We start from the raw sequence: 22,772 nt of genomic DNA on the forward strand, positions 1-22,772 counted from the left end.
GGGGACTGCAGAGTGAGATAGACCCCAGTGTGTCATGTACACACATGGACACACTGCAGCGAGTTCCAGCTTCATGTTTATGTATAAGGTGCCAACTAAAAACATGATAAATAAATGGGTAAAGACCAGTGGGGTACAGGAAGGGGGATAGGGGAGGGAGGAGAGCAGGGAAAGGGGAAGTCCTGGGGACGGAGATGGAGCATATTATATTCTGTGTAGATGTGCATGTCAAAATGAGCACCACTGTAATATATATCACTCTAATGTACTAATAATACATCATTAAAAAGGGGAAAGAATTTTGAATGCAACATATTCAAAGTTTCTTTTTATTAGTTTCTGGACATCGTTAAGAGATCATTGTTCTGCCTACTAAAATGTCTTTTTCAGAATCACATTAGTTGTCACTTAAGAGCCCTTGTATGGGATTATTGTCTGGCAATTGTGGTGCATGACATTAATCTTTGTGACTTGGAGACTGAGGCTGGGCAAGTTAGGGAGATCATGGCTCAAAATAAACAAAGAAACAAATAAAAGGTCCAGTCGTGTAGCCCCCTGGTAGGTCACTTCTGGCTTCACTCCCCACTAATACGAAAGAATATATAATAATAACAGAACAAAGGGATCATTACAGTCTGTAGAGTGAGTGAATACACTTCAATTCAGAATCACATTCAAAGACAATTTGGGAGGAGAAGATGTAAAACTACCTACACCAGACTCCACAGAGCATCTCAGTCCTACTATTCAAAATCAGGTCCATGGACCAGGACCTTCAGAACCAGGACCACTCTGGACCTTGTTAGAATAGAGAGTTTCAGGAGACCTATGACTTCAAAATTTGCACTGGGATTCATATCCCTGGTAATTCTCATACATAGTGAGTTGGTCTTGAGTTGGTTTTGAGCAACTCCTCACTGCTGACACGTGGGGGCAGGGTGATTATTTGTGTTGGGAGCTATCCTGGGTGTTTACTACCACCTTGCAGTCATTGCCAAATAACCCCAGGGGAAACATATATGTAGTTGAAATCTAGAGGCCCATATTTTGAGAAGCAGAAGCATCATGACAGAATTCAAATGAAGGTCCCATGTCTCCTTAATGTAGTCACATTTTTTTCAGCCCAGTTTCTGCAGTGAAGATGGAGTTCACAGTGGTGTCACTGCACAAAATAGACTTCATGGAATAGACTTCACTAAATGTGAGATGCACAATCCTTATCAGATGCTCATCTCAGATTATGGAGCACAGTAAAAACTTAGTGCATCTGTTCTTAATAAATATTTCAAAACGAGGCACTGAATGGGAGCCTTTAACATGTGTTAAAACTATCAATTTCATATTCTTGTCATTGTACATGATGTGGAGTTACCCTGGTTTTGTATTCAAATACAAGGACAGGAAAGCTTTGTTTTATTATTTCTACTGTCCTTCTTATTTCCTTCTCATTCCTTCCCTTCCTTCCTTTTTTTTTAATCCAATGGACTTCTTTCTTCCCCTCTTCAGCACCAGCCACAAGAATAGGATCCTAATTAGAATAAGTTATACTGCATGCATGGATTATATGCCAAAATACATTCTACTGTCACATATATCTAAAAAGAACCAATACAATAAGATTTTAAAGAACTATGAATTTCCTGATAGTTTGGGAAAGGACCATGAAGGCAAGAAGTATAGTGACCAAGGCTTTATACCACAGGAACAGAATGCTTACCCTTGTTAAAGAGGGCACGACCATTTTCTGGTGCTTTTTTTTTCCTGTCACTGGTTCATGCTTTTAAGAAAAATCAGCACCAGTCAAGATGAGCTCATCAGTGTAAGGCTTAGAAAATACCTTGGGTTACAGGAGGATGATGTGCCTGGAGGCTGGGCCTTTGGAAGGCAGTTGATTCCATGGAGAAACAATAAAAACTAGGTTCGCCTGCTTATAAACTGAACTCTTGGGAACAGAGAATCAGCAGGAAGAATTTCCTGTCTTTCCAGGCCAGTGTCCCCCAGGGGAACAAGAGGGAAATGAGCCTAGTGAGCACATATAAAGAGCCGTCGCTCTCTGCTCAGATGTGGTCCCTCAGTGCACAGCCCTGTGCTGGACAGGACATGGAGGTGTCTTTGAGGTCTTCAGTCTGCCCAGCACTCGACTCCTTCCTGTTGTGTTTTCTGGGGACAGAGCTTAAGTCACCATCAAGCCCACCCAGGAAGGAGCTTTCACTTCCACAGGGAGACCTTCCTCCCAGAGCTGGTCTCCAGGTGAGTCTGGGAGCTCAGTGGGCACTGCAGGAGAGCAGCAGAGAGAATGGAGCACAAGACTCTATAGCTGAAGTCAGTGGAGAGCCAGGCTGACCTGGAGCTGGCTGCTGTGGCTGCCTGCTGTCCTGATGGATGATTTATTCACAGGCTGCATTGATTCAAAACACTTAGCTGAGGAGTGAACATTGCACTGGTTAATGCAGGGTTCACTGCTGACCATGAAATGGAGGTCACAGAAGTTGAAGAGATGATGAGGGAGGCGTCCAGAGCTCCCAGAGAAAGAACAGAGGCCCAAGGATCTTTGCAATTAAGGGAGTAGAGGAATAGGCTTTAATTGTGAAGGGACAAGAAATTGGGTTAAGACATTTTTGAAATGTGTGTGTGCATAAGATTAGAAATATTTGATTATGTTTGTGTATCCATATTAAGGATCCATATTAAGGATCTTGCAAGTATCATCTTAAAACAGAAGTTCACAAACTCACTGGTGAAAGTATTATTTCCCCCTTTGATGTTCACATGGAAAGGCATATGTCACAGCTGAGTAAAGGTATACCTAAGAGCCTTACTTTTCAATCATTCAAATATCTGTGAGGCTGAACATGTGTGTGGGTTGGTAGCCAGTTACCTCTGTATTGCAAACTGTCTCCCTGGAGACACTTGGGTAGACACTGCAGGGGCATTTTCCCCATTTTTCAGTGTGTTCTTACAAAGTATTGGAGTGCCCTCACCCCACACTCCCTGTTTGCCTTTTAGTTTGTTTCATGTGTGTATAGAGGTATTTCTGGGGAATGTGTGAAAATTTACGAACTTTGCGTAGTCCAGTCTTTCAGTTGGATTATGTTCCCTCTTTATTTCTGAAAGATCCCAGCCATTGGTATTCTTTACTTGTGAGTTCTTGCTTCAAAGTTCTTGTGCATCTCTGGTGCTGGTGGGTCGTGTTTTATGTGTATTTTCCAACTTGTTTTCACATTTCTGTTGTTGCTTATTGTGACCCTTCGCTTTTTGTGATCAGGTACATTTCTCAGAGAGGTGTTGTCTTCAGCCCTCCCTGGGAAGGCATCGAGCTTCCTTCTCATTTCATTAAAGCTCGTCCTATCTATATCATGTGCATTAGGATACACTTGCCTTTATATAAAACCAATTCAGACTTTCAACATTGTTACCACTGTGCAATGTAGAGGATTTCCTTCATATTTTAATATTTATGAGTTTTTGGCAGTTTATTCCTGAGTTAGGAACCCGGGTTGATATTATTAAATCATTAATATTTCATAATTTTTCTCTTAGATGTCTTAGATTTCCATTCAGTTTTATTTCAATCAGTGTGAGCTCTATGCTGGTATTGAAAAGTCACATGAGTCCCATTAATATGCACAATGAATATACACAAATAAAAATGAGAAAACTAAAAAAAAATTAAATAGTGAAAAGTAGAATGTGTGCTCAGTAGAGGGGAGGAAGTGTGGAGGAGAGTCAGGAGGAGGTTGTTGGTGGGCACCAACACACACTTACATAAGAGCCATAAATCTTGATGTTTACAGGACAATGACTGCAGCTCATCTTATTCAGTATTTTTATAGCCATAATTTTATATTCATAGGAAAAACATAAAATTACTTCAAAACAGTAGATCAGCTTTTAATTATGTCTTCTATTTTTTTTGAGGGGGGAGCGGGTACCGGGGATTGAATTCAGGGCCACTCGCCCACTGAGCCACATCCCAGCTCTATTTTGTATTTTATTTAGAGACAGGATCTCACCGAGTTGCTTAGCGCCTCGGTTTCGCTGAGCCTGACTTTGAACTCCCAAATCCTCCTACCTCAGCCTCTCAAGCTGCTGGGATTACAGGTGTGTGCCATCGTGCCCGGATTAATTTCATATTCTCACAAAGAATGTAAAAGAAGAAATCAGAGGATACCCAACACTGAAAATTGATAAGTATTTAAGGAGTAGGAAATGCTCACTATCCTGATTTGCGCGTTGCCGATTGAATACGTACAATGAATGCTCACACTGAACCCCTCTTAACACGCACAGGTCTTATGTATCAATTTAGAAAACCCAGCTGAGGTTGCAGCTCCATTGTGGAGAGCTTGTCTAGCATACACAAGGCCTTGGACTTGAGAGTCAGCCTTGCCAAAGAAAACAAAAAAAACAAAACCTAATGAATACATTGATGTGGGGATATTAAATAAACCTTTAAGACAAAAAAAAATAAATCCACAAACTCATGCCTTAAGGAGAAAAGCACTATATTCAATGCTGTTATTTTCTTCTGTAAGTTCTCAGTCTATTTTAAAGTTTTTCTTGCTATATTATGTATACACACATGCTCGTATACTTTTATGCAAATGAGTGAGTACAATCCCATGCACATCATAAATGCTCTCTGCATTTAGTGCAGTTTTCTTTTGTAGCTTGTCCCCCCTTGTGTTCTCACTCTATAATTCCTGTGGACTTCCTGCAGATGATTAACTGAATGCATTGTATGCATTTCAAAGGATGCACAATATTTCATAATGGGGCTGTGCTACTCATACTTTCAAATTTGTTCTCATTGATTCAGTATTATTTCAATGTTGCAAAAAAATATGGAGCTATTAAGTTCAAACAAGTGCTTTGCAACCAGAAGCAATCTTCTCCCTCCCCATGCCCCAGGGGACACTGAGCAAGTTTTGCAGACATTTTTGGCTGTCACGCGGGGGTGGAGTCATGATACTGCTCACCATCCCACAATGCACAAGACAGACTCCACCTCAAAGAATCCCTTGTCCCAGAATGTCTACAATGGGGAGATGGAGAGACCTTGAATTACAGAATATCTGACCTTTTGGTGTTTGAAGCTGTCTTCAGATTTCTGTTTGAAAATTCTAACCACAACCAATGGAACAGCTCTTCAGGGGCTTTTCTAAGGCTGGGTGTTGTGGAAGAAAAATATTTCTTGATGTTTTCTTAAACTATTACTGACATTGAGCATATGTTTGTATATTTCATTGCTATTTTGACTTCCCCTTATAGTTATCTGAAGTATTAGTATTAGTATTGTGAGTGATCTTTACAAATTATTGTTTCTCCATTAGCTTCTTGGGGAATACTTTTGACCATAAAAATCATTTAAATTTTTTTAGTGGTAAATATCTGTCTTCTTACATCTGAGTTTCTTGCTTTACTAGGTTCTTGCTCACTGTAGATTGTTAATATAATTTCTAGCTGTTCATCTAAAATCAATTGTGTGTTTTTAAACTCAGGTCTTTACCTGTTTGGTGATTGTTAACATGTGAGGTAGGGGCCAACTTCATTTTCCTCCAGACAGACATTAATGTGATGATTGAACAGAATCCTAAATTGAACAGAATACTAAATCTACTAAATTGAAACGAAACTTTATCATATATGAAATGTTGACATACACTCAGACTCAATTCTTTATTCATTCAACAAGTGATATCAAAGAATTTACCGTCAGAATATTATAGAAACATTACATCTTATTTTCTGATATGCCAAATCTTTTGTCAATTTAATTATTAATTGATGTTGATATCTTGGACTTGTTCCTGCTTTATGTCTTGTTTTGGTTAGTTTTGCTTTTGCATTGTGAGGGATGGAACTGGACCCTTGATCATACTGGCAAGGGCTCTACCACTGAGCCACACTGCCACCTCATTTCTGCTAGCTCTTGAGGCTCCATTCAATTTGTTGAACACAGCTGTTTGAAAGCAGTTCTCTGGAGCCTAGTTGCATTCTCCTTGCATTTTTTGAATTTCCTAACTTCTACTTTCTTATATTTTTCTCTAGTAATTGCAGATAGACTTCATTACTTTTGTGAAAATACAAAGGTGAGCAGAGCAGCTGAAGTCTCTGCTCACCCGTATCTGGTTTTATCAGGTCATAGACTGAGAACAGAGAGATAAATGTGTTATAACACAATGCCCCCAGCCATGGGAAGAGAGCAAAAGGACAGGAGGGTCATGACATGTGAATGGGTTTGTGGAGAACGGCTGGGGAGACCTCTGCTGCTTGGCTGAAGGCCAGAACCAGGGCTAGAGTGCACCTGTGGGCTTTGTTAAAAAAATTTAAAATCCATGCCCCCCAAAAGAAACAACAACAAAAAAGGTGTCACATGAGAAAAATGAGGAAGAGAACAGCTCAGCCACCAGGTCAAAACCAACTGGTCAAGGAGACCTGGAAGAGGCACAGGAAAAACAAGGGGTCCTCTTTCATATAAAACCATGACAAGATTCTGTTGTACTGTTATGGAACCTTTTGTGAATTGTTAATTTATTCCCCTTCATCCTTTTATCTTTGGATCATTTCTATATCACTTTGAAACCATAAAGTTTGACTTTGGATGTGTTTATTTCTGCTCCTTTCTTATTTTGCTGGGCACCCAGGAGACAGACCCTGGGCTGGAATGCTGCTGGAACCAAGGGAGCGGTTTCCTCATGTTGGTCTCTCGGGGACCCTGAGCTGATTACCTCACCCCTCCACCCCATGTCCATTTCATCCTACTACTTTCCTGTCTATTGACATCTTTCCCCATATGTGTGTTTCTTTAAATGCAGGGTGTAATCTAGCAAAATTTAACAGTATTTTCCCTGTGTTTATTTGTCCATAAGAAGCTTAAAAAAATGGATGTTCTTTCTGCCATTTCTACTTTAGGGGAAAGGTGATTTGATCTTGAATTGTATACATGAGGAGCCTAACAGTGTGGTGTGAAGGTCAGAGGCCACAGGGGTGATAGAGTGGTGTGTATGCATGTGTGCCAGCCTTAGGGAAGGGCACTGGGGCTCAGGGTGATGGTCATAGAACGTAGTTCAACTCGACAGTAAAGGGTAGCAAGTAGCATGTCCATTTCAACTCAAAAAGATGTCTAGGGAAGGAATTTAATAATATGCAAGAGGGTACAGTGTGGAGGAAGAGCTCCCTGTGTCATGCAGATTCAGCTCCATCAGGGAGGCCCCCTCCTTCTTCAGCATCTTCTGACACTATCTCTGAGCAGTCTTCCACTTTCTCATTTACCTCTTCACCCTGGCCCCTAGATGCCCTTGGACACCCAAAACACAACTCCTCCCTCAGGCCTTTGCACTGGTAATTCCTTCTGCCAGGTAAAATTGCCTGCTGGCCTGCTGGCTCCTGCCCTATCCCCTGAGGACTCTGTTCAATCATCACGTTCTCTATTGAGCTTCTGGTCACCTACAAAAAGTAGCAGTCCTAGGAGTTGGGGATGTGAGTTAGTGCTAGAGCCCTAGAGCTCCTGCTTAACACAGGCCACCCCCTTGGTAAAACACCAAGCAACACACACTTACTTAAATGCAACACTTAAATACAACGTCTTATCTGCTGTCTCCATTTTATCTGCCTTTGTTTTTATCATATCTGCTTCATCATCAGGCATGTAATGTGATTATTTCTTTTTAAAGCAACTTTATTAAGTTACAATTGATATTCAGAGGGCCATATGTGTTTGATGTGCACACTTCAGTGAGTGGGCACACATGCCTATATATGGTATATATCAAGAGCTCAAAAATGCAATAGACTGTCATTTGCCTATGTGCGTACATTCTTTGCCTATTATTGGGATAAGGAAATTTTGTTGTGGATGCCTGGACAGTGCCTGGAACATGGCCAGCACTCTGCATGTGCTCCTCCATGGTAAGAAGTAATTTCTCATTAAAACTGTAAAATGCATGAACTCCTGGGGAGAGGCTTAGAGTGAGACAGGAATTCATAACAATATTGGCGCTAGGGTTGCCCTAGAATGACCAGATTCATGATACAACAGAAATTAATTTACTTACTAGAAAATACAAATTGTAACATTTCAGCCATATCAGTAGTGATAATATGTGTGATGAGGAGTGACATTATTCTTCTCTTTTTGGTAGTCACATCCACCAGATGGAACCAGGAAACAATACAAGAGTATCAGAATTCCTTCTGCTGGGATTTTCAGAGGACCCAGAGCTGCAGCCCTTCATCTTTGGGCTGTTCCTGTCCATGTACCTGGTCACTGTGCTGGGGAACCTGCTCATCATCCTGGCCACCATCTCAGACTCCCACCTGCACACGCCCATGTACTTTTTCCTCTCCAACCTGTCCTTTGTGGACATCTGCTTCACCTCCACCACCATCCCCAAGATGCTGGTGAACATCCAGACACAGAGCAAGGCCATTACCTATGCAGGCTGCATCATCCAGATGTACTTTTTTTTGGTTTTTGTAGAGTTGGATAACTTCCTCCTGGCTGTGATGGCCTATGACAGGTTTGTAGCCATATGTCACCCCCTGCACTACACTACCATCATGAATTCCAGGCTCTGTGGTTTGCTGGTTCTGGCGTGCTGGATCCTGAGTGTCCTGCATGCCTTGTTGCAAAGCTTAATGGTCTTGAGACTGTCCTTCTGCAGAGACATAGAAATCCCCCACTTTTTCTGTGAACTTAACCAGGTGGTTCAACTTGCCTGTTTTGACAACCTTCTTAATGACATAGTGATGAATTTTGCACTTGTGCTCTTGGCTACTTGTCCCCTCGCTGGCATTCTTTACTCCTACTCCAAGATAGTCTCCTCCATCCATGCAATCTCTTCAGCTCAGGGCAAGTACAAAGCCTTCTCCACCTGTGTGTCTCACCTCTCCGTGGTCTCCTTATTTTACTGCACAGGCCTGGGTGTGTACCTCAGTTCTGCTGTATCCCACAGCTCACGCTCCAGTGCAACAGCCTCAGTGATGTACACGGTGGTCACCCCCATGCTGAACCCCTTCATCTACAGTCTGAGGAATAAAGATGTAAAGAGGGCCCTGTTAAGGCTCTTTGGAGGGAAAGTGTAAAAGATCCATTGTCCTAGGGCTTCAGAAGCACGTGCTCATGACTGCAGGCAGCAAAGCCTAGAGCCAGATGTTGTTGTTCTTTGATGAGATTGTGGATGTGCAACTTTCTCCTTCCATTTGATTCCTGGAGTTCTCATAACTTCATTTCCACCTGTCTATACTTCCAAATGTCTTTATTAAGCTTTGTGTTCTGAAATCCATCAGGTTTTGTTTTTTTTTTTTGTTCTGATTCTCCATAATTATTCCAAATATTGGAGCAGAAGAATTTGTAAATTTCCACTTATGTCACAGACCAAGAAGGATCTTTTAAGAATAAGCAATTCTTCCATGGCATAGTTTATTGAATAATATTTCTTTCATTTTACTGTTAAAATAGTCATGAGTTTTACTGTGCCCAGAGAAGAAAGGTAGAGTTGACTAAGGACGCAATTAATGCAATTTGTCATCGAGGTAAATCAAAGGTCAGTTTTTCTCTTTTGTATCTCTCATTCCTTTGGATATCATGACCTGGATTCCTCTGCTTGATAATGTAGACTTTAGCATAGTAGTGTTTTGAAGAACTGGTCACTGTGGTTTACAAGAGTAATTTATTTAATTTTTCAATTGACACAATATTTCTACATACTTATGAGCTGTATATTTGTGCATTATAATTTTTAGTGCATTACAGTTATATATAACATCAGGGATCATTTTAGCATAATCATACAAATATAAAATATAATTTGCTCAACTTTGGCCCCCAATCTTTCTCGTTTCATCCGCAGTTCTCTTTTATTTATTGATAGGTGTTTTAAAAATTAGCTTAATATAATATGAAATTGACCAAACTATACTATGTGCATGTATGAACCCACTAAAGTGAATCTCATTTTATGTGTATCTATAGTGTATTTTGTTTTGATTCATGTGTACATGAGGGAAGGGTCAACTCTAGATAGTTAGTATATTCATCACTTTAAACAACAATCATTTCTTTATAGTGAATACATTAAAATCCTCTCTTCTAAGAATTTTGAGATATATTATGCATTATTGTTAGCCGTATTTACCCCACTGTGCCATAGAATAAAAAAAACACATCCTTCCACTGCCTGGCTCTGACATTGCTCTCATAGGCAGGGTCCTGCTTCTATGTCAGCTTGGTGTTCATGACACCTACCAAAGTGTTGGGCTAGAAAGGCCCCCAGAGACATAGGCACAGTGTACAAGAATGATAACACTCATTATTGGTGTTATCAATGGTGAGTAGTTGTCTACTCACCATTTGTTCTGGGTGGTTATTTTTATACTCTAGATAGCATCTTTGAAGTGATAACAATATACAAAGGTTAAATAGATAGCGATTCTTAGGTTTCATGCACCAGGAAAGGAGGATTGGACATGCCTATTAAAGGGTGATAGTAGGGATCTTGGGTGATGGAACAATTCTGTATTTTGATGTTATCAGTGTTGATATCATGGGTGTGATAAAGTCCTCTAGTTTTGTGGGGAACTGAACGGTGCATGGATCTCTCTGTGTCATTTCTTGCACATGCATGATCATCTACGATTGATCACAAACGAAATGTAATTAAAACCTATAAATGAGAAAAGTTAACAATACAGGAATAAACTTTTCTCCAGGAGTGGGGAACCCTGACATCTTTCCTTTTTCTCCTTGAGTTTGTCTTTCTTTCCTACTTCCTCCACATATTTTTTCACAATCTCATGCTTTGTAAGGTGTGTCAAACTTAAAAATCACCTTAGTAAATGTTTTTGATAAAAACTATCAATTAGAAATGAGTGTTATCATTCTTGTATGTGGTATCTGTATTGTTGTGGGACTGGGTGGGTGTGCAGGATTCTGTGATGAAGACTTGTTTTCACATAGTGTAAAATTGTTGGAGAAGGAAAAGAACACCAACACCAGACTAAGAATTTTTGGCACCTGATGCTCCACTATCATTGCCTCGCCTGCTTCGGGGGTGAGGGGCAATGCAGTGCAGACAGAAACTGTAGTGGGGCTTCAGAGAAAGGGAACTTCCCCAACTCCTCCCATCCCTGACCACCCACTCGCTCTCCCCATACCTCAGCTCAGATGAGTCTTCTCTGGAAATTATCTACTTTTCCTCTCTATCAAGACTAAATCTTAGCCCCAGTTGAGTTATTTTATGACGCTGGATACTTTTATTTCCATTTGATGGCCATGCAGTGCTTTCATTAAAATTTTATTTTAAAAGTTTTATAGATATATTTTATGTTTTTAGAAGTACATTATAGTTAAACATCATATTGGGGTCCATTTTGATACAATTATACAAGAAAAAAACTATCCTTTGCTCCACTTCAGTCCCCAGCATTTCCCCTTTACCATCCTGAATTCTTCCTTCCATTTCCCCTTCCTCTATTCTACTGGATGGAGATATAAAATGGGGTTTTGACAGCAATCCTTACCATTGGCACATCATCTTCTCTCCTAAGATTTATCAAGTCATTTTCTGATATCAATTTGATGACATTATGATGGACCATAGGAATTCCTAAGGGCAAGTCACTCACACATGCATGGGCACAAGTGTGCGTGTGTACACCCACACACATACATACACAGTACCATTTAAACTGTAGGTCTCTGTATCTGCCAGTCTTGTGATGGATCAATAACATTCAGTTGTTCCTCTCTGGACTGAGAACTTCAGGGAGATGGTCTAACACTCTAACTGTGCTAACTGTGGAAGTAAAGCATCCGCACAGACCAGACATAGAGGCTAGCCAGTGCAATACCACCATGAGTAAGTCAGAATGGAAGAATTGCTAAGGACTGTCACATTCCTCTGCAGATCTAGCTTCAGACAGGCCCTTGAAACACCTGGCTAGGGTCAGTCATTCCTCATTCTTACAGACATTGAGTGGGAAGTGCATTAGCCAGCCATTGGATGGTGCAGAAGGGATGATTGATTTAGGGTTCAAGCAAGCACTACATAGTGGTCCTCAAAACTTGTGCATGCATCAGGACCCTGGAGAGCTTTGAAAGCACAGATTACTGGCACCCTTGCAGAGCACTTGACTCAGGGGGTTTGAAAATATGCGTTTCTATTATGTTCCCAGGTGATGCTGATGTTGCTATACCAGGGAATCTTGTTTGAGAACCAGTAGGACCTAGAGACAATTTTTCTTGATTGTGGTGGTGATCACAGCTTGCTAGAAAAGAGATTATTACCCAAGGTGAACGAGTTCATGAGCTCCCTGTGCTTGGAGGAAGGATGGAATTTATATTACAGCAAGGAAAGAATATTTGGATTAAATTGTAGGTTTCTTCCTCCTTCTGGGCAAACCCAGCAGTCTCATGGAAATGGGAAGCCATGTAGGAATGAGAAACTTTCTCTTTCTGGGATTTGCCAAGGAGCCAGTCAAACAGTTCCTCTGTTGTGTGCCCTCTCTGCCCAGGTACCTGTAACTATGCACTGGGAACTGTTTATCATCCTGGCCACTGGCTGGAACTCCCTGCTCCACAAACCCAGTGGGAGATGATCTGTGCAATTCCAGATGTTGAGCAGCATCCCTAGTCTCACCAACTGGGGGCCAGGTGCACCTTCCTAGATGTGTCAATCTAAATTTCTAAAGATACTTCCAAATGGGTTTTGAAGCAATATCATCTCTGATTGAGGACTACAGGCCTACTCTCATAAGAACTATAAAAATCTCATGGGGTTCCACTTAAAACCCATCCATACTCAGTTTGTAGATTTGGGCAGGTCGTTTAAACCTTGAGTCCCATTTCTGAAAATTTAGAATCAGGTTCCTAATAGTACTGACAATGAGAATGGGCTTTTACAAACATTAAGTAAGAGACCCCCTATGTTTTAGCCAGCTTATTCACCACTGTGACCAAAAGACTGGACAAGAAAAAATTGGGAGGAAAATTTATTTTGGGGATTGTGGGTGACCATCCTTGCACGTGACTGAGTTTGCTCCCCAGCTGTGTGTGAGGCACTCAGTCACTTTTAATGTGGCAGAGCTTTCCCCACCCTTCTTGGTTTCCAGAGCTTGTCCATGTCTCACTACTGCCCCAAAGATCCAATCATCACACCTGACCTTGCCAGACTGACCCCTTGACTTTCATTGGATGGGATTTTCCCCAGAATTCTTTGTTCCCCAATAAAAGCCATCTACCTAGTGTGCTTGCTCTCTCTAGCTGGCCTCTTCAGTAAAATTTCACTATCCCCTGGGGAGCTTGGGACTGAGGGTTCTAGGAGCCTTCCCAAAGCTGGTTTAAAGGTAAAATTGTGTCTGTGTCTTTAACTTAAACTCCCTGAGGATTTTCCCTCATGATAAACTGTTCATACCATCTGTGCTGGCTTCAGACTAAATGTGGCTCCCTTGAATGTGGGGCACGTAGGTTAAATCCTAGGTTGAGTGGAGAAACGTGCTATATAACTTTAGTGGATAGTGACAATTGTTGTAGAGTCAAGGAGGTATCAGTTTGAAGCCAAGGACATTAAAGATTAATATTGGGAAATTCAGCTTCAACAGATAAGGACATGTTATTAACTATTTTGGAGACTGTAATTAATCAAAAGGGAAAACAGGTCAAAAGGACCCAGCTAGCACAATTCTTAAACACGGTTGGTGAGTTTTGTCCATGGTTTTGCAATCAAGATTTACGGGATTTGTACTTGGGAGAGATTAGGAAGAAAAATACATAGAAAGAAAGAAATAATTTCAGAATTTATTTGTTTGTGTTCAGATATTGGACCAACTCAATTACAAGATTTTACCCTTGCAGTTGCCTTAAAACAAACATTTCAACTGCAGCTGGTATGCCAATCCCGTAGGCGGTGTTTTAATTGTGGGAGAAATGCATGAGTGAGACTGCGACACCCTGCAACATAAGGCCAGGGTTCTTCCTGCTTCACATCAGCGCTATTATAGGGCGAAAGGCCACGTGACAGGCTCCATCTGGGTCTTCGCGTCCGCTTAATAGGGAGTCAAAAAACTTCCCATCAGCCCCTCCCCCAGGCCGATAAAACAGGGGAAATGAGAGAGGTTGCAGGGCCTGATGTCATCACAGCTGGCCATGGACAGCCGCCATATTTACTGGTGCAACCAGCCCAGAGAATCCTTCTGTGACCAGCCATGGTGACTGATTTAACACCTGAAAAGGGTCCGCAACAAATTCCTACTGGAGATTTTGGGCCACTTCCTACAGGAAATATAGGGTTGATTTGGGGATGTAGCAATTTAAAACAGGCAATTGAGGTACTACCAGGAATTGTGGATACTTATTTTAGGGTTGAGTAACAGTTACTGTAAAATCAGATTATGCCATCCGGCTTTCTATTGAGAATACAATAGCTAAATTGATTCTTTTGCCCTGTAAATCTGCCAATTGTCTGGATAAAACCTCAGCTCCCAAACCAGCAGACAGTGTACTGGGCTCAATTAGTGCATCAGGAGGGCCCCCTACTGGAACTGAAAATTAATCATACAAAAATTCAAAAGGAGTGACTGACACTGATGCCAACAGATCAGCCCTGTGTCCCCAATTCTGGCCAAGGAACTGGCCTTTACATACAGCACCAGCCAATTTAGAAGGAATCAGACAGATTTCACAGCCTGCTCAAAGTGCCCCATATCTTCACTGGAAAGACCAAGATGGAAATAGTGAAGTTTTTAAGCCATATGTGTTTACTTTACCAGTAAATTTATGGGGAAAGGATGTACTAAGCAAATTGGGGTTATTATTGATAACTCCAAATGCTATAAGGTCATTTGAGGAATTTAATCAAGGGTTTATTCCTAGGAATAGTGAAAGAAATCTACAGAATGAATATCTGTTTAAAACCAGACTCTTTGACAGAGATTAATAAATGCTCCAAATCAAAATTTTTATTAGGGGCCCTGAGTGTCTCCCTGATCCAAGAGACAGCAGAAAAGATCACCTGGATCACAGAAGAGCCTATATGGATTTCTCAGTGGCCTTCATATGTTGGTTGAGGAACAACTTCAAGCTAGGCATACAGAATCAACGCTTAGTCCTTGGAACACCCCCACTTTTGTTATTAAGAAAAAAAATCAGGTTGTTGGAGGTTATTACAGGATTTAAGGGCAATAAATCATGCAATTCAGCCTATGGGATCATTACAGTCTGGACTTCCTTCCCCCACAGCAATTCCTTTGGATTATAGATTAATTTTAATAGACCTGAAAGATTGCTTCTTTTCAATAAAATTACATCCTGAGGATTGTGAAAAATTTGCTTTCAGTGTCCCAGCAATTAATTTTAAAGAGCCAGTTAAGAGATATTGCTGGAAGGTTTTTCCTCAGGGAATGCATGATAGTCCAACTTTATGTCAAAAATTTGTGGTTCAGGCAAAAACACCTGTAAGAAATAATTTTCCTGATGCATATATTATTCATTTCATGTATGACATATTATTAGCTCATGGTAATCCAGAAGTACTTTCAGAATTTTTACCCAATTAGAGACTTTACTTACAGCAATGGGTTTGTGCATTGTGCCTCAAAAGATGCAAAAGATGTCTCCTTTTCAATATTTGGGCCATGTAATTGAAGGACGTACAATTCATCCTTAAAACTTACAGATAAGGAGTTACATACCCTCAATGATTCTCAAAAATTATTAGGAGATATTGGCTAAGACCATCTTTAAAGATAACTACTTCTGATTTAAGTCCTTTATTCCAGATATTACAAGGAGATACTTCTCCAACTTATCATCAGCTAACAATAGAGGCTAGAGCAGCTTAGAGAAAAGTGGAAATTGCAATTAAGAATGCAGAGCTTACTAGAATTAATACTCAAGAGCTGGTATATTTATTAATATTCTCAACTGCTCATGCCCCCACAGGAGCTATATGGCAAATATTGGGAGTTGTTGAGTGAATTCATTTAGCCCACTCTCTGCAGAAGACATTAAATCCTTTTCATGACTCTATTGCTCAATTAGTAATAAAAGGCAGACCAAGACTTTTACAACTAGTTGATCAAAACCTGATATTATAATCATTCCATTTTCTGTTCAACAGGATAATTGGCTTTTTCAAGCTTCTAATTTGTGGCAAATAGCTTTTTATGATTTCCTGGTCAGATAGAAAGCCATTATCCTCATAATAAAATTATTCAATTTGCATTAATAATGCCATTTATTTTTCCAAAGATTGTACGTGCACAACCTATAGATGGTTCACTTATGATTCAAGTTCAGATAAAGCAGGTTTTTATAGTCATATTCATACAGAGGTGATGCAAACCTCATATACTTCTGCCTAAAGAGCAGAGCTACAAGCTCTCATTTGTGCCTTAGATTACTTTACAGATGAGCCTATTAACATTTATTCTGACAGCTTATATGTAGTCAGAGTTACTAAAAATATTGAAATTTCAGTTATTGGGTATACATCATCACAAGAGTTATTTAAATAAATTATTTCATAACTTACAAAGGGCAGTGCAAATGTGAAAGCACCCATGTTTTATAGGCCACATATGGGCTCATACTAATCTTCCAGGACCTCTGACTTCAGGTAATGACATAATTGATAAATTGGTAGCTGTTTGTCATCAAATGTCTCCATGTGATTGTGCAAAAGCCTCACATTCTTTACATCATCAAAATGACTCTAGTTTACATAAAAAAAATTAATATTACCAGAGAACAAGCTCATCAAATTGTAAGTTACTGCCCCAAGTGTGTTATACACACTCCATCTCTGCCATCAGGGGTAAATCCAAATCTATTATGGCAAATGAATGTAACTCACATCCCTCAATTTGGTAAACAGTGTTATGTCCATGGAATAGTAGACACATATTCCAGATTTATTTTTTCTACAGCCCATGCAAATTAAAATGCTCAGCATATCATTTCTCATTGCTTAGCTGCCTTCACAGTATTAGGATGTCCTTTAGAGATTAAAACAGATAATGCACTGGTTTATGTAAGCACCTCTTTTCAACAATTTTTCCAAGAGTATTGGGATTGACCATAAAACAGCTATTCCTTATAACCCCCAAGGTCAAGCCATTGTGGAATGAGCTCATTTATTAAGCTGCAATTGTGGAAATTAAAAGGGGAAAGAAATGATTATGACTCCTCAAAATAACCTCAGTCACACTCTGTTTGTTTTAATTTTTTAAAATTATGATGCAGGAGGTCACATTGCAGCTGAGAGACATATGTCTTCCACAGCAATAGGCCCTTTAGGCCGAGTTTGGGGGAAGGACTTACAGACTGGTCAATGGAAAGGTCCAGATACAGTGATTATGTGGGGCCGAGGTCATGCTTGTATTTTTCCAGAAGGTGCTTTTCATCCTATTTGGGTGCCTGAACATGCAATCACACATGGAGGAAATAGAACCAAGATTCAAACAACTGAAAATTGACCCAGAGAAGCCTTCCCTCAAAAGGAAGATATTTTGAAGAAGGAAGAAGATGGCCCAGAAAGACCCAGCAGAAAAGCTGATCTCGTGGGAAGACCTGAAGAAGCTGACAACACACACTTCATGAATGATTCAGCTCCTAGGAATAAATAAGACTCCAATGATGATGATTGCTGCAGTAATAGCCTTACTGGGCTGTCAGGTAAAAGGGAGTCAAGCAGACACTTATGGGGCCTATTTTCCAGATCCACCTTTAGTACACCCAGTCGTGTGGACTGGAGAATCCATCCCAGTATTTACTAATGATTCATATATGAGGGGAGGATTTACAGACACTCATGTTACTCCCAATCATGTGACTAGATTTAATTATTCTGGCTACGATGCCCAATTACCTTTGTGTTGGTCCCATGGTAAACATGCTGGCTGTCTCAGAGTATCACTTGAGAAAAACACAGCAATTGGGAAACCTAGACTAATTAATCATACTATTAATGGAGACTTAAAACCTTATACTAGATCAGTTATTAAAATGGGACTTTCCCATAACAAACCAGTCATTTTTGCAGAACCTCCACGAAAACCTCCTTGTCCTAATGGTTCTGCAACAGAAATTGGCACCTTTCCTAGATGGATACATTGTGTAAATACCTTTCCAGTACAAAATAAGGTGTCTAAAGATAGTGGGTATATTTTAGATTGGACTCCAAAAAATTGATAAAAGACAATTACAAAAAAGTTCTGTTATGACACCTGCAGGATTTATTAACAATATTTTGACCTACAGTGAGGGTGGTTTTCAGAAGGATGTTTGGTGCTTAATTACTCCCTCAGAATTTTTACATTTTACAGACAAGCCTTTACCAGAATTTGTTGGCAAAAGCTGCAAGGAAGGTTCTTGCTATGGCTTACAAGCCTGTGTTCAATCTCCTTATGTTTTAATTATTGGAAATGTAAAAGTTAAATGGGTATAGATGATAGATATATTGTAACATATAACAAATGTAATCTAACTAATTGTAAAACCAGATATAATAGAGGAAAAGCAGTGCTGATATTTCATCAGCCCTCTTTTGTCTTATTGCCAGCTAATATTTCAGAGCCATGGTACGCTGATGCTGGTTTTCAAGTTTTACAACAAATACATGCCTAGCTAGTGAGACCTAAACGTGCCATTGGAATTATAATAGTGGGAGTTGTTGCCTTGGTTTCCTTTATTGCCTCAACAGTCACAGCTTCAGTGGCTTTATCTCAAAATATTTAACATGCAAATTTTCTTAATAATTTGGCTCAGAATACTTCCAAGGCTCTTCACAATCAAATAAATACTGATGAAAGAATTTAGACTAAGTTAAAAGCCTTAGAGGCAACTGTCATAAATATAGGTAATGAGCTTTTGGCTTTAAAGTTTAAAGAAAGACTTAATTGCCTTGCAAGTTATAAATATGTGTGTTACAGCCGCCAAGTACAATACCTCCCTGTGGGGTTGGGAGAAGGTTAAAAACCGTTTATTGGGTATTTTGCAAAATACTAAGAACAGCTTGGATCTTTTGGAGCTCCATCATCATATTCAAGATAGTCAAATAATAGGGCTGATTTTTTGGATCCTTCTTCCTTAGCTAATCAAATATTAAAAGAATTAAATGGCTTTAACCCCAGAAACATTCTTAAACACTCTGCCTGGCATATTTTTGCATTATTCTCTTTGCTATTAATTCTCTTTTGTGCTGTAATTATAGCATGTGAGTCTTCAAAGCAAAATTCAGGGGCAAGAGAGAGTAAATCATCACCTGCTTTTCAAAGAAAGAAGAGGGACTATGTGGGAGACTATCCTTGCATGTGACTGAGGTTCCTCCCTGGCTGGGTGTGAGGCACTCAGTCACATTTAATGTAGAAGAGCTTTCCCCACCCATCTTGGGTTTGAGATCTTGTCCGTATGGAGGCGTGACTTATCACTGCCCCAAAGACCAATCATCGCACCTGACCTTGCCACACTGTCCCCCTTGACTTTCATTGGATGGGATTTTCCCCAGAATTCTTTGTTCCCCAATAAAAGCCCTCTTCCTAGCATGCTCTCTCTCTATCTCTCACTAGCCTCTTCAGTAAAAACTCACTGCCACTCCCCCTGGGGAGCTTGAGGCTGAGGGTTCGAGAAGCCATCCTGGAGCTGGTTTAAAGGTAAAATGGTGTCTGTATCTTTAATTTAAACTCCCTAAGGATTTTCCCGTGTGACCAAACCATTCACACCATCTGCTCTGACCGAGGATTAAAGGGTCTCACAGTTTTAAAGATCTATATGGATGGCCAACTTCACCCTTTGGGTCCCCAGGTGAGGCAGAACATCATGATGGGTTAGTGTAATGTAGAAAGTGTGATGTAGAAAGTGGCTCTGGGCAGGATGATTGGAAGGAGAGAGAGAGAGAGAGAGAGAGAGAGAGAGAGAGAGAGAGAGAGAGAGAGAGAGCGCTCCACTCAATAAAGATGAAATATATATCCCAAAGGTGCACTTCCAAGGCCCCACCTCCTCCAATCACTCCCACTCTCACCACCTGCAGTCATCTCCCAGATAGTCCCTATCAGGGTATTAATCACTGATTGGATTAGTGCTCTTAGAACCCTATCATTTCACCTCTAAAACCTCTTGCTTTGTCTTATACATGAGCTTTTGGGAATAACTTATATCTGAGTCGTAACACCTTATAAGTCATTAATCTCTACAAGGTGCATAAAAAGATCCAAATATAACTCTCATAATACCAAATACTTTATAAGTGAAGAACTAAATGGCAGCCCTGACTTTATCTTAGTTTTACAAGCAATAACCTCTTAGGTTTTTGTCAAAAGCACCACAAAGCCAAGGAATGTCATACATACAGTCTCATATCACAGGAACGTAGTTCTCCCGTGTTGAAGAGAAAAATCACAATTTTTTGAGGATATCAGGGGCTGTGTCCCTTAAATTGAATCACTGCTTTGGTGGTTTAAAGGCATAGTGAAGATGGTTTCTTTCATTTTACGCTTTGGAGAAAATGTCAACTCAGGGTTGGGAAAAGGTGTTAGGAGATCAGATCTCTGGAAACCAAGAGTTCATTAAGGAGCAATGAAGGCTGGATTCACCTGGTCTCTTGAGGACAGAATCTGCAAAAAAAAAATTTTCTTCTGTGCAGAGTAGTGTCCCCCAGGGACATGATGTGCTCAGGGATTGAATAACAAGAGGGGGACATGAGGGGAATATACGTAAGGGAGAAGCTCTCAGGAGCTATGAATATCTCCTCCACTACTGTACTTTAGCATGTACCATCTTCTGTTGAACAAGACAGGTTTTCATTTTGGAGACCTGTCTGGCTCTGGGACTGATGCTTCACTCCTTCCTGTTGTCCTGCTTTGGAACTGAGTTTCAGTCTCCATCATTAACCATTTTAACCATTCAGGGGAGAATCTGTGTTTCCACACAGAGACCTTCTTTCCAGAAATCTCATCAAGGTGAGTCCAGGAGCTCAGTCAGTGCTGCAGGAAGGGTCCAGAGACCTAAAAAGCTGAAAAAGTTTCCCTGAGAGCAATTCAGCATGGCCCAGAGTGGAGAAAATGCAGGCAAGGCTTGCTTGTTTGTGAGTTTGCTTACTTATGATGCTGAAAAGAGTAATAACAGCTGAACTCAGCAATGCAGGGGTGATCATGGACATTTAAGTGATGGTGACAAAATCCAAATTAAAGGAGGGAATGGTTGGCATAAAATGGTTCCCATACAAGTAGAATGTAAATACAAAGATTTTTCTGAAATTGTGGGTAGTATTAGCTGTGGAGGAATACACACTGAGGAGAGGGTAAGTCTTTTTTTAAGATGGGGTGTACTTAAATATATCTCCATATCCATAAGAAAAGACCAGACCAGTTAATTGCTTGCAAATACTTCCTTACAATAGTTGTTCATGAGGCATATGTTTTGCAATTTCTCCCTTCATGCAAGGTAATCAGATGAAAAAATATTATAAGGTGAAAAAGGCATATCAGTAAGCTTCCCTTGCATTCATTTTCTTACTGCTGAGTGTGGATATACTTGTGGTCTCATTAGCCATTTATTTTATTGTGAATTGTGCAACTTCTTTGAGTATATTGGGGTTGGAGGGTTTTATTTTCATTTTTTTGTTGTATTTCAAATATAAAAATTTGAATTTTTCATCACCTTTGCTGTTTAGATCTTTTATGTATGTATAGGAGTGTTGGGGGCAATTATGAAATTATAAGTATTTTGTGGGATCAAGTCTGTGGTTATATTGTGTTTGCCTCATTGAACAAAGTTCATATGTATGATGTTATTGATTAGCCTTTCATGCATATTTCCAACTTGTCTTCACATATCTGTTATTCTTCATTATGTTTTGGTCTTTTTTGATAGATCTATTTCCTCAAGTCACCTTCATTCTGGACATCATTTGGAAGTCATTATCACTTGATTAGATAACCTCTACCATATATATATATATATATATATATATATATATATATATATATATATATAATTTATATACATGGGGATTGAAAGCAGGGCACTGCACATGATAGGCAAGTGCTACACCACTGAGTACATTCCCATCCCTTCATACATTTTGATATGAGATAAAATTATAAAATTAGATAGTTACAATTTTATTATATTCTCTTACATCTAGGTCTTTGAAAATTAAATTATTAATCCTTCTTGAAATCACTTAAATTGCTGCCATGGTCCTTTTGATTTTGTTGTTTGGAAACCACTCAATTTGGCTTGGTTTTATACCCTTGCCATTCTAACTTTTTATTTTCCTTAAGTTTGTTTCTATATAACGTATGTGTTTTCACACTTTTGTGAAAACATGAAGATGAGCAAAGCAGTTGAATTCTCTGCCTTTGGATTTTAAACTATGGTGGTGAAGACGGAGAATGATGAAACGTGGATGATACAATGCCCTCAGGGATTAATTATAGGAAGGATGTTTTCAGCTAAACAGAGAATTGTCATGGTGTCCTGGCATGGAATTTTATAGAGTCTTATTGACCATGATAAGACTGAAGGCTAGAATATACCCATGGGACTCAAAAGTAAAGTAAAATATCCAAGCTTCAGACCTACAAATAATGAAGAGAAGGTGTCACCTGAGAAAAGAGAAAGAGGCTCTGGCTGCCCATGGTCAGACCACATGAAAACCAGTGGGTCAAACAGATACGGACCAGGCACCGGAGGAGCAAACCTTTCATTGTCTCATATAAAATGTTTCAGTTCACTCTTTCTGCATCTCTTCCCTCCTTTGAATTGTTGATTT

At 39.9% G+C, this 22,772-nt stretch overlaps 1 pseudogene across 1 annotated transcript; it reads left to right on the plus strand.

The window, feature by feature from the left end:
- Positions 1-2,145: 2,145 nt before the first annotated feature.
- Positions 2,146-9,288, plus strand: LOC308644064 (olfactory receptor 7A17-like; annotated as a pseudogene). Its single transcript, XR_014024400.1, has 2 exons — positions 2,146-2,250; positions 8,145-9,288. The product of XR_014024400.1 is annotated as an olfactory receptor 7A17-like (transcript).
- Positions 9,289-22,772: the final 13,484 nt, after the last annotated feature.

The sequence above is a fragment of the Spermophilus citellus genome (genome assembly GCF_964194105.1).
Source record: "Spermophilus citellus genome assembly, chromosome: 3".
Classification (NCBI taxonomy): domain Eukaryota; kingdom Metazoa; phylum Chordata; class Mammalia; order Rodentia; family Sciuridae; genus Spermophilus; species Spermophilus citellus.